Raw genomic sequence first — 13,577 nt, 5'->3', positions numbered from 1 at the left:
AAGTTGGCAACTCAAGTAGGCAGGAGGGAGCCAAACAAGGTTTCCTTTCTGTGTCTCTAGCTGACCATGCCTCAGTTTCCCCATAGCCTCCTTTCCCTGAGGCTTTTCACTCCTAACAATCTTCCACTGTCTCTTTCGCCTCAGCCACCATGTCCTTTTGTGACATCACAGGCCATTCTCAGCCGATAGCAACAGCTAGGAGAAGCATCAGCATAACTTCCCCGGACTTGACAATTGTGGGGCACCTTAACATCAGTTTATTCATTTATTACTTACTTCTCGCCCAGGCAACACTTCATGAGTACTGATACCAGGCAAGGGAGTATAACATAATGTTCAGGTGTTTGATCTTCCGTTATCTGTCTTTGGAGAAAAAGATAGCATGCACACTACAGCTAGATGCATTTAGAAAGCCATTTTGTTCAGAAATATAAGCAGACTTGCTTAAGTGTGGCAGTTCTCTTCATGGCTTTCACAACTATTCTTGAAAAAACCTAACCAACGTCAGACATCCCTCAAGGGGAAAAAAACCCAAGACAAGGAGAGGGATGGCTACCACCCAACAGCATCCCCCGGCACCACCACTGGCTTCAGCGTGCCAACTTCCGTTGGTTTAATCTATTCATGAATACCCACCAGTTTCCTTTCACATATCACATTGATGTACATACACATATTTGCCTCAACCATTCACCCGCCAAACCTCCCATTCTCACACACAAACATACACCAGCCAGCATCCATGAAGAATGCCAGTGGACACATTCACTCACCATTCATTCACATTTGTGCCTGGCTTCAACCCACAAATATCCACCAACTTCTGAAGGTGAATTTCAACCAGCTTACATCCGCAAATATCCATCTGCTTCAGACTTGCAGCATCCACCAGCTTCTGAAAGTGAGCTCCAGTAGCTTTCGCCCAAGAACATCTGCCAGCTTCTGCTAAGTCCATCACTAGACATTGGCTAACTTCCGACCTTGGATATCATCCACCTTGAAGGGCGATCCCGCTCAGCAAGTGAACTGTCACACCATAGCACCCTGCAGCTAGCTGATCACCTTCGCCTACCAATTCACCTCCTCCAAGAGGAAGAAGACAAAGTAATGCTGATTGTTAGCTATAACAATTGCCATGCGCTTTGCTGACATCACAGGTAGTCCATAGCCAATGGCAGCAGCTGGGGAGGCGTCATCATAAACACAGGCCTCACAGTTGTGGCTGCAATGATTTCTTTGTGTATTTTATTATTTAAATGGTTTGTAGGCCACCCTTCATCTGTACTGATGGGGGCCTAAGTGGCGAAATGAGAGGGAAGGGAGAAAAAGAACAAGAGATGGGGAGCTGCTTCCCAGCTTGCTATCCCTCTCTTTTACACATTTTTAATGCAAATAAGTTATTGCAGAACTTATCTGGAAAGTTTACAAATTTGACTAAATGTGTGTGTATACAGTCCCCTCTTTTTAAAATGTCAGCATATCATTCAGATAACTGTTTAGCTGCCATGGTTTTTAGTCTGCTTTTAGCTGGATTGCCATGGGCTGGGATGGTTGTGTGAAAGCTGCCCACTTGACTTTTCCAGACCATTGCAAACCATTTGAAAATCTGTGGTTACAATGGCATATTACAATGTGATATTAGCACATCTTATAACAGGTGACTCTTGAAACCAGCTCAGTTCATGGCAGTGCAACTCAATCAGTACAGGCTGATAATAATAATAAAAAACAACCCAGGCAGGATTTACAGGCTCAGCCATTTGGCTCCTGAGCATGTGACTTTTGCAAACTCAAAAGAAACTTCAATATCTACAGGGGTGGGCTCCATTTCAACAATTGTTGGAAGATTTATTCCTTTTGCATAAATTGTAGAGTTGTGTGTTGCAGCTTGAAGAGTTTTCTTTTTTGCCAGCCTCAGCCTATTACTGTACCTGCACCCCTTTTACGCTTGGAAATGTTCCTCATGCTGAGAAGGTAATGGATGGAGCTGTGGTTAAATGCAAGGAGTCAACCTCTTCTCCAACAGCTGGTTTCTTTACATGACAAGCTGGCATGCTGTTCAATGAGTGCTTATCTGTCTCTCATTGGCGGAGTCTTTTGCCAGGCTATCCAATTGCAACCCTTCTTTTCCTCCTTCTTTCTCAGAACTGGTGCTGCTCCTTGTGCTGTGCAAAGAGGAGATATGTGCATACTGTACATAAATCCTGGAGGTAACAAAGACAGATCAATGAGCTTAGGAAACCTTATACATGTATACAGGCAGCACTTTGCTCTGTTTTATCCACTTCTATGCCTTAACATATAGGGTGCTCTTTTCCTTAGAAAACTTTGGGACCAACCTAGCAAGAACTGTTTATTAAAAAGGCACATAAAACGGTTGTCTGGTTAATTGCAGACAGATAGATCAAAGAAAGCTCTACGAATTTCAAGATTCTGGAACTGGTTCTGCAGTTGGCACTTTCTTTAATAGGAGTTAGTAATGTGTATTATTCCAAAACGAACATTATTCTCAACTGGCTGAAGTGCTGAGGGAACAAAAAGGGCAGGAAGGGAACGGAACACAGTAAGTTAGCCCAGTAGACACTGACTCTGCAAGGGCTTGATGCTAGCTTTCTTCACACAACATTAACTCAGAAAGAGTTCAGGCAATTTCCAGCTAGTCATTTTATCTGGGAACAGTCAGAATCTTGCTGGTGTAACACTGAAAGTTTATTCTGCCTTGGTACAAACTTACATGTGGTAACTTAAACACATTTTTTATTCTTCTCAAAGTTTAATTTTAAAACACAGCTGCTCTTGAACCTATGAAGAACACCAAAGTATTAATTCTTATTATACTGTGCCAGGTTCTTATTGGTTGCTTGCCTAGTTTTCCAAGTCTTGAGATAAGTTGACTCTTTGCCTGTTCTTAACTATTAACTGTCCTCCAAGCATCCATCTGACCTTGCTTTTGGCCTACACATCAGAGCATTTTGCTTTTTCTTTGTAGCAAACTGAACTTCTCAGATCCACTTAGGGTTACTGGTGTTCAAGGATGCAACGAAATCTAGCAGAACTGTAAAAAATGCATTTGTACATGTTTTCCAAAATTATAGATGCCCCCTCTGAGCAAATGAAAGCTGTTTACTAACTTTATTATGGAAATATTCTGTTTTTCAGTACCCTATTTCAGCTTTGCATAGCTTGGCTCATTGCTGAGAGGGTAGGTACATTTGAAATGTGCCTCTCTGGACCTTCTTTAATTAACAGCTGTCAGAGAATGGGGGCCCTTTTCATTTGTCTCACTCTTGCTTTGAACAGTGTGATTCTAGAGTTGCCCCCCCGAAATGTAATTCTAGACATTCAGCAGGTTCTGCATTTTGTCACTAGCAAAGAGAGCAGGGGAGGCTCCCACAGTATCTTCCACAAATTTGGGCAGGAATTCCAGACGGATGTTTGCTCCAATTTTGAAGTAGTACTCCAAACTCTGAGCTACATTTCCAAATATTTCTGTTCCTTCAATATTTCTGTTCCCTTTGTGCTCTAAACTTATGTGTATCATGGAGTTGCATTTGCAGCTGTCTTGATTTACTGTATTTTTTGCTCTATAAGACTCACTTTTTCCCTCCCAAAAAGTAGGGGAAATGTGTGTGCGTCTTATGGAGTGAGTACAGGCTGCGCAGCTATCCCAGAAGCCAGAACAGCAAAAGGGATTGCTGCGCAGCAATCCCTCTTGCTGTTCTGGCTTCTGAGATTCAGAATATTATTTTTTCTTGTTTTCCTCCTCCAAAAACTAGGTGCGTCTTATGGTCTGGTGCGTCTTATAGAGCGAAAAATATGGTACACATTTATAATTAAGTTTTCTGCCTGGAACTCTTTCACCTTTGAGGGCTTTGCTTGCTGATAAAACGTTTTCTAAGTGCTAGATGAGCAGGAACAGTTCCTGGTCCCTAATTGTGAGCACACCTTTAGATGAACGAAATGAAATCAAACTTTTCTAGTTTGTTGGACCGTATCTATCAAAATAATACCAAATTATTTGCTCAGTAATTTACGGTAAAGTGATATGGCCAGTATAAGACTATCCAAATTTCCCCAGCTGAATGACTTAGGTCACTGTCTACAAGTGGGCATGGTTAAAATGACAATCTTGCATAAAACTAAATTAAATTTGAAGCCATGCAGCTAAATCTCACAATCACCAGGCTACTAAGGGCACTTTCAGACTATTCAGATATTTTGCAATATGGATAGTGATGGGAAAATGTGCTGCAAAGTGTGAATTTATTAATTACATTTCTATACTGCCATTCATCTGAGGATCGCAGGGCCGTTTGCAATATAAAAACACAAAAATACATACCATAGTAACAAACAGAAACAATACTCACCCCACAGTTTAAGAAGCCATTGATTGATTGATTGATTGATTGATTAGCCAAAGGCCTGGGAGAAGATGAATGTTTTTGCCTGGTGCCTAAAGATATATAATGAAGGCACCAAGTGAGTCTCCATGGGGAGAGCATTCTACAAGTGGGGAGCCACTGCAGAACAGGCCTATCTTCAGAGGCAACCCTATGTATAACACATTGTAGTAATCTAACCTAGAGGTTACCAGAACATAAATGACTGGTGTTAGGCTATCCCTGCAGCTGAACCACCAACCAAAGCTGATGGAAAGCACTCTGCGACACTGAAGCCACCTGAGCCTTAAGCGACAGCAGTGGATCCAGAAGTACCCTCCAGCTATGTACCTTCTCCTTCAGAGGGAGTGTGAATGCTTTTGTTGAGATTCCTGCATTGCAGGGGGTTGGACTATGATTCTATAAGAGCAGGAAACTTTCCACCCACCTAGTCAGGAAACCGACCACTGACAGTGTCTCAGTCTTATCTGTATTGCACTTCAGTATATTGGCTCTTATCCAGGCCGTTACTGAGGCAAGACAATGGGTCCAGCATATCCACTGTCACATCCGCAGATGTAAAGAAGTAGAGCTGTGTGTCACCAGCATATTGCTGACAATGTAATCCAATACTCTGCATGACCCCACTCAGCAGTTTTATGTACATGTTAAACTGTATGGGAGATAAAATTGAACCCTGAGGATTTCCACATTGAAGGCTCCATGGGGCTGAACAGCAATCCCCAAGCACCACCCTTTGGAAATGACCATCCAAATAGGATGCTACGCACCCCTAACTCAGATAGTCGCTCCGAAAGGATACCATCATTGATGGTATCGAAAGCCACTCAGAGGTTGAGACTGAATAGGGGCACATTTCCCTCTCCCGATATATGTCATAGGGTGACCAAAGCAGTTTCTGTGCCAACTGGCCTAAACCCTGATTGAAATGGATATAGAAAATCAGTTTTTTCCAAGAGCCCATGGATCTGGTCCACGACTACCTGCTCAAGAACTGTGCCCAAGAAGGGGAGATTGGCAACTTGTTGGTAATTAATTAGATTTTCCAAAGGAGGGTTTATTGAGCAGTGGTTTTATCACTGCCTCCTTCAAGCAGGCAGGGGCCACCTCCTCTCATAAGGAGACATTGACCGCCTTTCTAGCCAGCCCACTGTCCCCTCCCTACTAGTTTTTATCAGCCAAGAGGGACAAGGGTCCAGAGTGCAAGTGGTCACCCTGGACCAATCTAAGCACCTTGTCCACATTCTTGTACTTAACTGACATTCATCCAACACAACATGATTAGACAGCACTCTTGTCACTTCTTGAGGTTCATCTGCTGTAACAGTGGAGTCAAGGTCATGGTGGATACAAGCAATCTTATCCTCAAAATGCTTTGCAAACAAGTCACAGGAAGCTACCATCAGTTCTGTCAGCTTCTCTGGACCTGACTGTAAAATACCCTGCACTACCTGGAAAAGCTCTGCAAGATGGCACAATGAGGATGCAATGTCTGCCTTCTTTGCTGCCTTCACTGCCATTAGGTAGGCTCAATGATGAGCCCTCATGAGTGTTTGGTTGCATTCAAGTGGAGTTTTCCTCCACTCGCATTCAAGTCATGTCCCAGCTTGTTTCCTTGCCCTAAGCTCTGGAGTATACCAGGGAGCCAAATGGGCTTCACAAAGCAGGAGAGGGCACTCAGGATGATGGTGTCAACAGCCCTACCATTTGGATGTTCCGGAGGTTGATCAAGACTTCGACAGGAAAATCTCACAGAGCCATCTGGAAACCCATCTGGAAACACCAGGGGCTGACCAGCCTAAGAGATTTCCATGCACGCATGTGCCTTGCTGTAGAGCAGTGGTGAAATTTTTACTCCATGATGATTCCATTGACACCATTCAGTATGTCCTGGTAGTTCCTCAGGAATCCACAGGGTGAAACTGAGTTTTAGGAGGCAAATACTGTGTTCCCTACATTAGGGCGGGTGACCTTGTAGGTTTCAGTGCCCATTGGCTCTTACCCTTTGCGTCACTGGCCTCATAGCTCACTACTGGTTTAACAGAGTCAATTTCTATTTCCAAGTTATTCAGCTATCCCTTAGGTGTACACAGTGCTAGGTTTAGGGTGGAGCGGGCAGTTACCCCGCACAGGACAATGAGCCAATGGGGTGCAAAAATGAGACAATAATTGAGAATATCCATTTGAGGTTGCCAAATTTTGGGCTCACTCAGGGCACCATATTATGAAAGACTACAAAAGTCTGTCCCTGGGTGTGCAACATCTTGCCTGCTCCTTCCCCCCCTTTTTATTGAGCAGCACCCAGTCTACAATATGTCTATGTATCACACCTCACTCTGCCATCTCTTCTGGTGTGCTGCCTTAGCTGTTTTACTACACATGTGGCATGATCCTAGGCATTTTTATCCAGAAGGAAGACCAATTTAGTTCAGTGGGGCTGACACACAAGTAAGTGTGCTTAGCTTTGCAGCCTTAGTGACAGGGCTAGTCCTGTGGCTCATGAGCATCCTCTATGCAGGCAGGGTCATCTGCCAACATCAAGTAGAGAGTTAAAGTATTCTGGAAAGGCCCAGAGCACTTTTGCTGTGGCTTTTGCTGTTATCTGAGCCCTGGGAAAGGAGACTCCTCCTCTTTCTCTTCCTTAACTCTTCCAGAGGCAAGCAAGCTGCTGTTTGGTGATTTGTCCGGAGTGCTGCTATAGGCTTTCTGCACAAGCATGGCAGAAAAGCCTTCCCCAGTCCTCTTTTGTGCTTAGGAACAGACTTTTCCCCTGTGCATGAAGGACTGTGGAGGAGATGCTAATTCAGACTCCGTAGTCTTGTTGCATGTGGCATGTGTGCTGTTCCCTGTGTGCAATAAACAGACTGAGCCTTCCTATTCACTTGGTGACATAGCCAAGGGAGGGAAAAGCAGTTCTGCTAGCACCACTGTCATCTCCTGCCACAGGTAAGGAGTGTGTGTGAAGAAGACATCCTGGTATTCATTTTGCCTTCTTTCTGATTTGGATTGGAAGAAGTTAAGTTCTCGGAAAAAGCAGCTCCCAGGGTTTGTCTTATTTCATCTGCACCAGCTCCTTTCACTCTGTTTTAAACCACTTCTTCCTGTGCTTCTATTTAAAAGCAAGCACCACTGTTCTTTACTAAATGTGGGTATACTCCTTGGAGAAACCAAGAAGTCACAGCTCCAAAAGATCTGCCGAAAAACTGTTGTTCAGCTGAAGGTCCTCCCAGGTAATTTATGCTTCCTTGTAGTTTGCTTTACTGTGCCACTCATTGTTTTCTCTCCCACGTTGTAATGCAATCATAGACTCACATCATGCTTGGATCCTCTAGTTTGTCTGCATCAATGAGAGCAGGAAATTTATATCAGGTGTATTGTTGCTTCCCCCCTCCCGCAAAAGTCTCATGAGTTGATCTTCCAGGTACATTGAACACATCTGAAGAAATACATTATATATTCACTTATAGAACATGCATTAGCTGTATATGGGGACATAATTATGTGAACACAGATTATACATGTACACAGTGTACAAATGTACACAGTGTACACACAGTCTTAGAGTGTATAGATGTATATATATGCATACATATTAGCATGTACACATATTGAATATAACAGACACATGCAAAGTAAGATCTATATGGGCTATTTCGGCATGGAATGCACACCTACCATTGTACATAATAGTGTGTGCACATAACAGAAGAAAATATGCACGGGTTAAGTTACACACACAAACACACACACAATTGATTCTGGCTTGACTGCATATATACAGGAAATAATTAAATGCCAGAAAGGCAGGAGAGAGCTGGGGAGTCCTTGCTGGCAAGGAGCTGGCAAGGAGACCCTCCCTGGAGTACGAAGAGGACATCAGTGAGGGAGGAAGAAGCACCAAAGAGACAAAAGGTGCAGCAGGGCCTCCAGCCTCCTGCCATTCACAAAGTTTCAATTCTAGCTGTGGATATTATTGGATACAGTATTTTGGGTATGGATTGAAGAGAGAGCTGCGGAGAGGGCATTTAAAGGGCATCAATTTTAGTTACATGTGCGGGGCCCAAGAATATAACCCCTGCATAAGTGGGGGGACGCCTATATACACACACACACACACACGGAGTGTAGATACATAAATAACTACTAAAATATAGGATATGCTTACACATTCTGAGGGCATTGAACACAAAATATGGAAGTATTTTTGTGAACCTGTTATTAAAATATACATCTCAAACTTTCCAGTGAGGCCTTGGGATGTTTTTAATCAGTGAATTTTGAATTTTTCACATTTGTAAATGGCATTAAAGTTTACTATATAGTTTGGGAAGTGGTTTGTCGGACTGCTTTTTTGTTTGTCCTCTATTCATTTGGACATCTCTTGCGCTATCATTGTCAAACTTGGCACAAGAGTTTCTGAGGTGCAAGCGGTGCTCTTCGTCAATATATGTAGAAGTCTCACCTTAGGCACTATGCATGATCAACATTGCTGAATGGCTAGCATACCTCTTTGATTTATCATGTTCTAAATTCAAGCAATGGATTTCATCTTCCATTGATTGACTTTTGCCATCATGGCTATCAGCATATGCCCTAGCAAACCCCTTTGTGACTCACAGAAGGAATAAACTGCTCCTTATACAACTCCCAAATCCACAGGGCTTGAGGGAATCATGTTGTTTTGTTATCATCTCAATTCATGTTTTGCCAAAGGCTTGTCAGAATAACCTTTTGCTATCCCTGGCTAAGAAGAAGCATATACAGAGATGAGGATGCTGTTAGCAGCTTGGGGAAGGAGGGTGGGCTAGTGGTGCAGGGTTAAGACTTTTGAAAGCACCGCTTCAGCATTAACTAAATATTTATATTTCACAAACAGTTCAGTTGTGCACATAAGGAAATGTCAGGATGTGGAGTGGTGCCCCTGAGATCAGGGTCCAGCATTCAGTGTGTCTGTTAGCTTCATAGTCTGCTCCTGCTTTCTTTCAGGGGGGCTTTTATGGTGTTGACAAGTGTTCATACTCTTCCCTACTTAAAGGAAAACTTACCTTTAAATCACTAAGCTCTCCGCTTTCCTTTCCTACAGCTATGGGGAAGGGCCATGTCCCAAAGGGCAAAGCATGCAGAAAACATCTATAGTAGTAGTAGATAAAGGTAAAGGGACCCCTGACCATTAGGTCCAGTCGTGGCCAACTCTGGGGTTGCGGCGCTCATCTCGCTTTATTGGCCGAGGGAGCTGGCGTACAGCTTCCGGGTCATGTGGCCAGCATGACTAAGCCGCTTCTGGCGAACCAGAGCAGCGCACAGAAATGCCGTTTACCTTCTACTTGCACTTTAACGTGCTTTTGAACTGCTAGGTTGGCAGGAGCAGGGACCGAGCAACAGGAGCTCACCCTGTCAGCAAGCCCTAGGCTCTGTGGTTTAACCCACAGTGCCACCCACAGTAGTAGTAGAGATGACTGTAATTAAGCAGCATATAAATTGTCAAAATAAATTTTAAAAGGTCCCAGGTTAAACCATTGGCATCTCCATGTGGGGCTGGGAGAGACCCCTGTTTAAAACTGGTAGAGCTGCTATCAGTGAGGATAGACAATACTAAGCTAGATGGACTAGCGGTCTGATTCAGCAGAAGGCCATCTCTATGCTTCTGTATAAGCATATGTAAGGATAACTTGGGACCCTAACAATCTGGAATGAGTTGCATCCTCAGTTTGTCTTCTCATGAATGGAGTGTTCATGGAAATTTTTCAAGCCTGTTATTTTTCATCCTTAGCATGCTTCAACCTGCTTGAATTATCCTTTTGTTTGCTTTTAGTTCTCGTGATGTATTTTTGAATGGTGTCCCCCAGTTTGAAGTGACCACTGGATTAATTAGGGACGCGGGTGGCGCTGTGGGTAAAACCTCAGCGCCTAGGACTTGCCGATCACATGGTCGACGGTTCGAATCCCCGCAGCGGGGTGAGCTCCCGTCGATCGGTCCCAGCTCCTGCCCACCTAGCAGTTCGAAAGCACCCTTAAGTGCAAGTAGATAAATAGGTACCACTTTATAGCGGGAAGGTAAACAGCATTTCCGTGTGCTGCACTGGTGCTGGCTCACCAGAGCAGCTTCGTCACGCTGGCCACGTGACCCGGAAGTGTCTGTGGACAGCGCTGGCTCCCAGCCTCTTAAGTGAGATGAGCGCACAACCCTAGAGTCTGTCAAGACTGGCCTGTACGGGCAGGGGTACCTTTACCTTTTTACCTGGATTAATTAAGGTAGTCATAATTACCAGGGGCCTCTTTTTAAAAATATTTATTTATTTATTTATTTATTTATTTATTTATTTATTTACCAGGGTCTTTATTAATTTCAACCAGTTTCATAGCTGCTCAATTGTCATGGCACTAAGGAACCATGGAAATACTAAATGGACCAATGCTATAAAGCAGCTTCCCGTGTTCTTATTTACCATAATTGAATATTACCGTGGGCTGAGTTGACAGCTGTAGTGCTTCACCTACCTTTCAAGCTATTCATTTTTTGCTTGCTAAATTGAAACAAGTCTGCATCTTATCTAAACCTTGATATATGTGCCTTTTTGATGTAGGGAAGGAAGCATGTGAATTTACAACTGAATAAACAATAACTGCTACTCATTGTTAGAAAGAAAGACCATCTTCAGTTCTGTATCTCTCATTCCTTCTTACAACAGGGAACTAACTACCTGCCCATTAAGATCTTTGGGTGAAGCTCTCCTTCATGTCCTGCCATCATCTGGGATTACACTGGTGAGTATACTGAGGAGGGTGATCTCTTTCTTTTGGGAGTTGTGTTTGGTCCCTTCTCTTTTTAATGTTTGATAACTTGTAAAGATGGCCTTGTATTTGGCTTTTGGCAGGCCTTTCATGGTGCTTAATTTCTCCCTCCTGGATTAGTTCATGCTGGCTGGCTCCTGTTACAGTGATAATTCTACATTATGATTATTATTGTATATTGATGTTTTATTGTTGTGATTATTATTATAGCTCTGTTTTGTTTTCAATTGCTTGTGAGCTGCTTTGGAGGTTTTCAGCCTGAAAAGCAACACAGAAATATTGGTATAAAAAATAAAAGAAAATAACACCCCAAAATCAAATCAGCCTTACAAAATAAATGTAATTTTTAAACTTGAATCCCACCCACAATTAATCAGCTAAAGTTTTAGTTGATTAAATCAATTAAAGTCTTCTGACATAAATTTAAAATATTTTAGCCACTGTAGCTGTGTGAACAAAAGGGTGGTTAGCATATCTGAAGGTTTACTAATCTTCAATAAGAGATTGTTGGAATCCGCCTTAAACTGTAATTTTCTTCTTTTTCCTCTTGTGAGAGATCATTTGTTTCCAGCTCATCTTGCAACATAGTTGGTGGATAGTATTTATATCATCTCAGGCCTGGCTGCATGCAAAGATCTATCAAAATCAGATGTTTTCCTCCCCAGGGTTAAATCAAATTTCCATCAATCTAATTCCTAGACAGACATTGAGAACAGCTGGCATTTGCCAGTCTATATGAGTGCAGCTACTGGCCTGGCCCAAGTGTTATTGTATATAAACCTGTGTAGGTAGGTTTCTGAAGCTTACAGTGTTTGTGAGCTATCTATAGGTGGAAAGTTCTTGCCCTCTAGGGTTTACTGGGCATGTCTTATCCAAAGAGGGATTTGACAGAATGCTAAGAGACTAAATATCTTAGTTATGGCTTTGTTCTCCAGTTAACAATGAGTAGCTAAAAATATCTGACTTCATTTTACTTTTTTAAGGGGAGATGCTAAACTTAGTTTTTGATTTGCCAGATCCATGAATACACAGCCAAATAATTTCACATTTTTGCCAACAACATTTCATAAAACATGTAATGAGGATAAAACATACTGTTCTGGACGTCGGGATCTTGCTGTGCTATGATGCCAGAGCATTCCCTCACCACATACAAAGCTACCTACTGCCACTAGGCCTCACTGCACATAGACAGAGAGACAAGCAAACACACACACACACACACACACACACACACCATTTATGCAGCTCCCCATGTTAGAGCTGTCAGATGTTCCCATTTGGACATTGCCTCATGTATCAAACTAGATGGATTTGTCCAACAATTCCTCCCTATACCCATAAACTATGGCTGATCAGAAGCATCAATGCAATCTTCTGCATGAATCTCATGTAGTCTACTTTTTCTCTCTTCTAATATCAGATGACTGATTCATTGGTTTACTCCCCTCATTTGTAACTACACGTTCCTGATCCCAATCCAGCTTCTAGCCAGCCATATTTTTAAGCCATACAGTTTACTCTGTTAAATAGTCTTATCAGAAATCTCCTAGAGGTCAGAAGATAAAAGGTTCTTGTATGCCTTGGAAAAGCAATTTGTGCCATTTAAGTGCAATATATGCATTTTATTAACTGGGAACTATATGTCAAGCACTTCACAAGCAAGTGCTCTCCAGACTGGCAAACAGGTCAATATTGTGGCTTCCAGTGTTAGAAGCGGTACCAGATGGCATGGTGGGGCATGGATGTTAACCTGACCTCCCAGGTGTCAGAATCAGAAGAGTTGACAGGGTTTAGGGAACAGACTGCAGCAGAGTACAGTTCAGACTCCAAGGCAGAAGCAAGGGCTGGAGAGGGGCAGAGCCAGGAGCAAAGAGGCAGACAGCTGAAGAAGACAGGGAGTCTTCCCCTTCTGCTGTGACCAGCTTCTCCCTGCTCCTGGTCTTGTAAAACTCACTGAGAAATGAAATGGGCAGCGCAGAGGGTGGTTGTGTGCAAGGGCGTAGCTAGCTGCTCCGGCACCTGGAGTGGTAGGGGTGGGGTGGTGATCCACCTAGGGGGCACCACGGCAAGATGCCTACAGAGTCTGCCTGGCAGGCGCAAGCCCCACACTGCCATTTTGGGCAGTGCAGGGCCCCGAGCCACCGTGTCACTCCCAGGAGAGATGCATGGCTTGGGAGCGCTGCAGGCCCCTCTCCGTGGTAAGTGCCACCCCCGCGGTGTGCCATTTTGTGACCCCCTCAGGGATGACACCCAGGGTGGACCGCACGCCCTACGCCCCCTTCCTACACCCCTGGTTGTGTGCAGACACAGCCTGCAACTTTGTGGGAAAGATCCTGGAGAGGAGGAGTCCTCTTGGGCACTCGCCCACTGCTTCATTGG

General features: G+C 43.5%; 1 protein-coding gene across 3 annotated transcripts in view; it reads left to right on the top strand.

Annotated features, from left to right (window-relative positions):
• The first annotated feature begins 282 nt into the window (after nt 1–282).
• The window catches only part of MYOCD (myocardin), a 230,458-nt gene continuing 217,163 nt past the window's right edge, over nt 283–13,577 (top strand). For 2 of the 3 annotated variants that reach the window (XM_081848660.1, XM_081848661.1), the window contains exons 1-2: nt 283–1,104; nt 11,093–11,168. The gene's annotated coding sequence lies outside the window, so the exon portion shown is untranslated. Of the gene's footprint in view, nt 1,105–7,518; nt 7,634–11,092; nt 11,169–13,577 lie in introns of those variants that run through there. The other variant, XM_081848662.1, reaches the window with a different exon arrangement.

The sequence above is a fragment of the Podarcis erhardii genome (genome assembly GCF_964252035.2).
Source record: "Podarcis erhardii genome assembly, chromosome: 2".
NCBI classification, from domain to species: Eukaryota; Metazoa; Chordata; class Lepidosauria; order Squamata; family Lacertidae; genus Podarcis; species Podarcis erhardii.
This window is presented reverse-complemented; position numbering and strand designations above follow the sequence as displayed.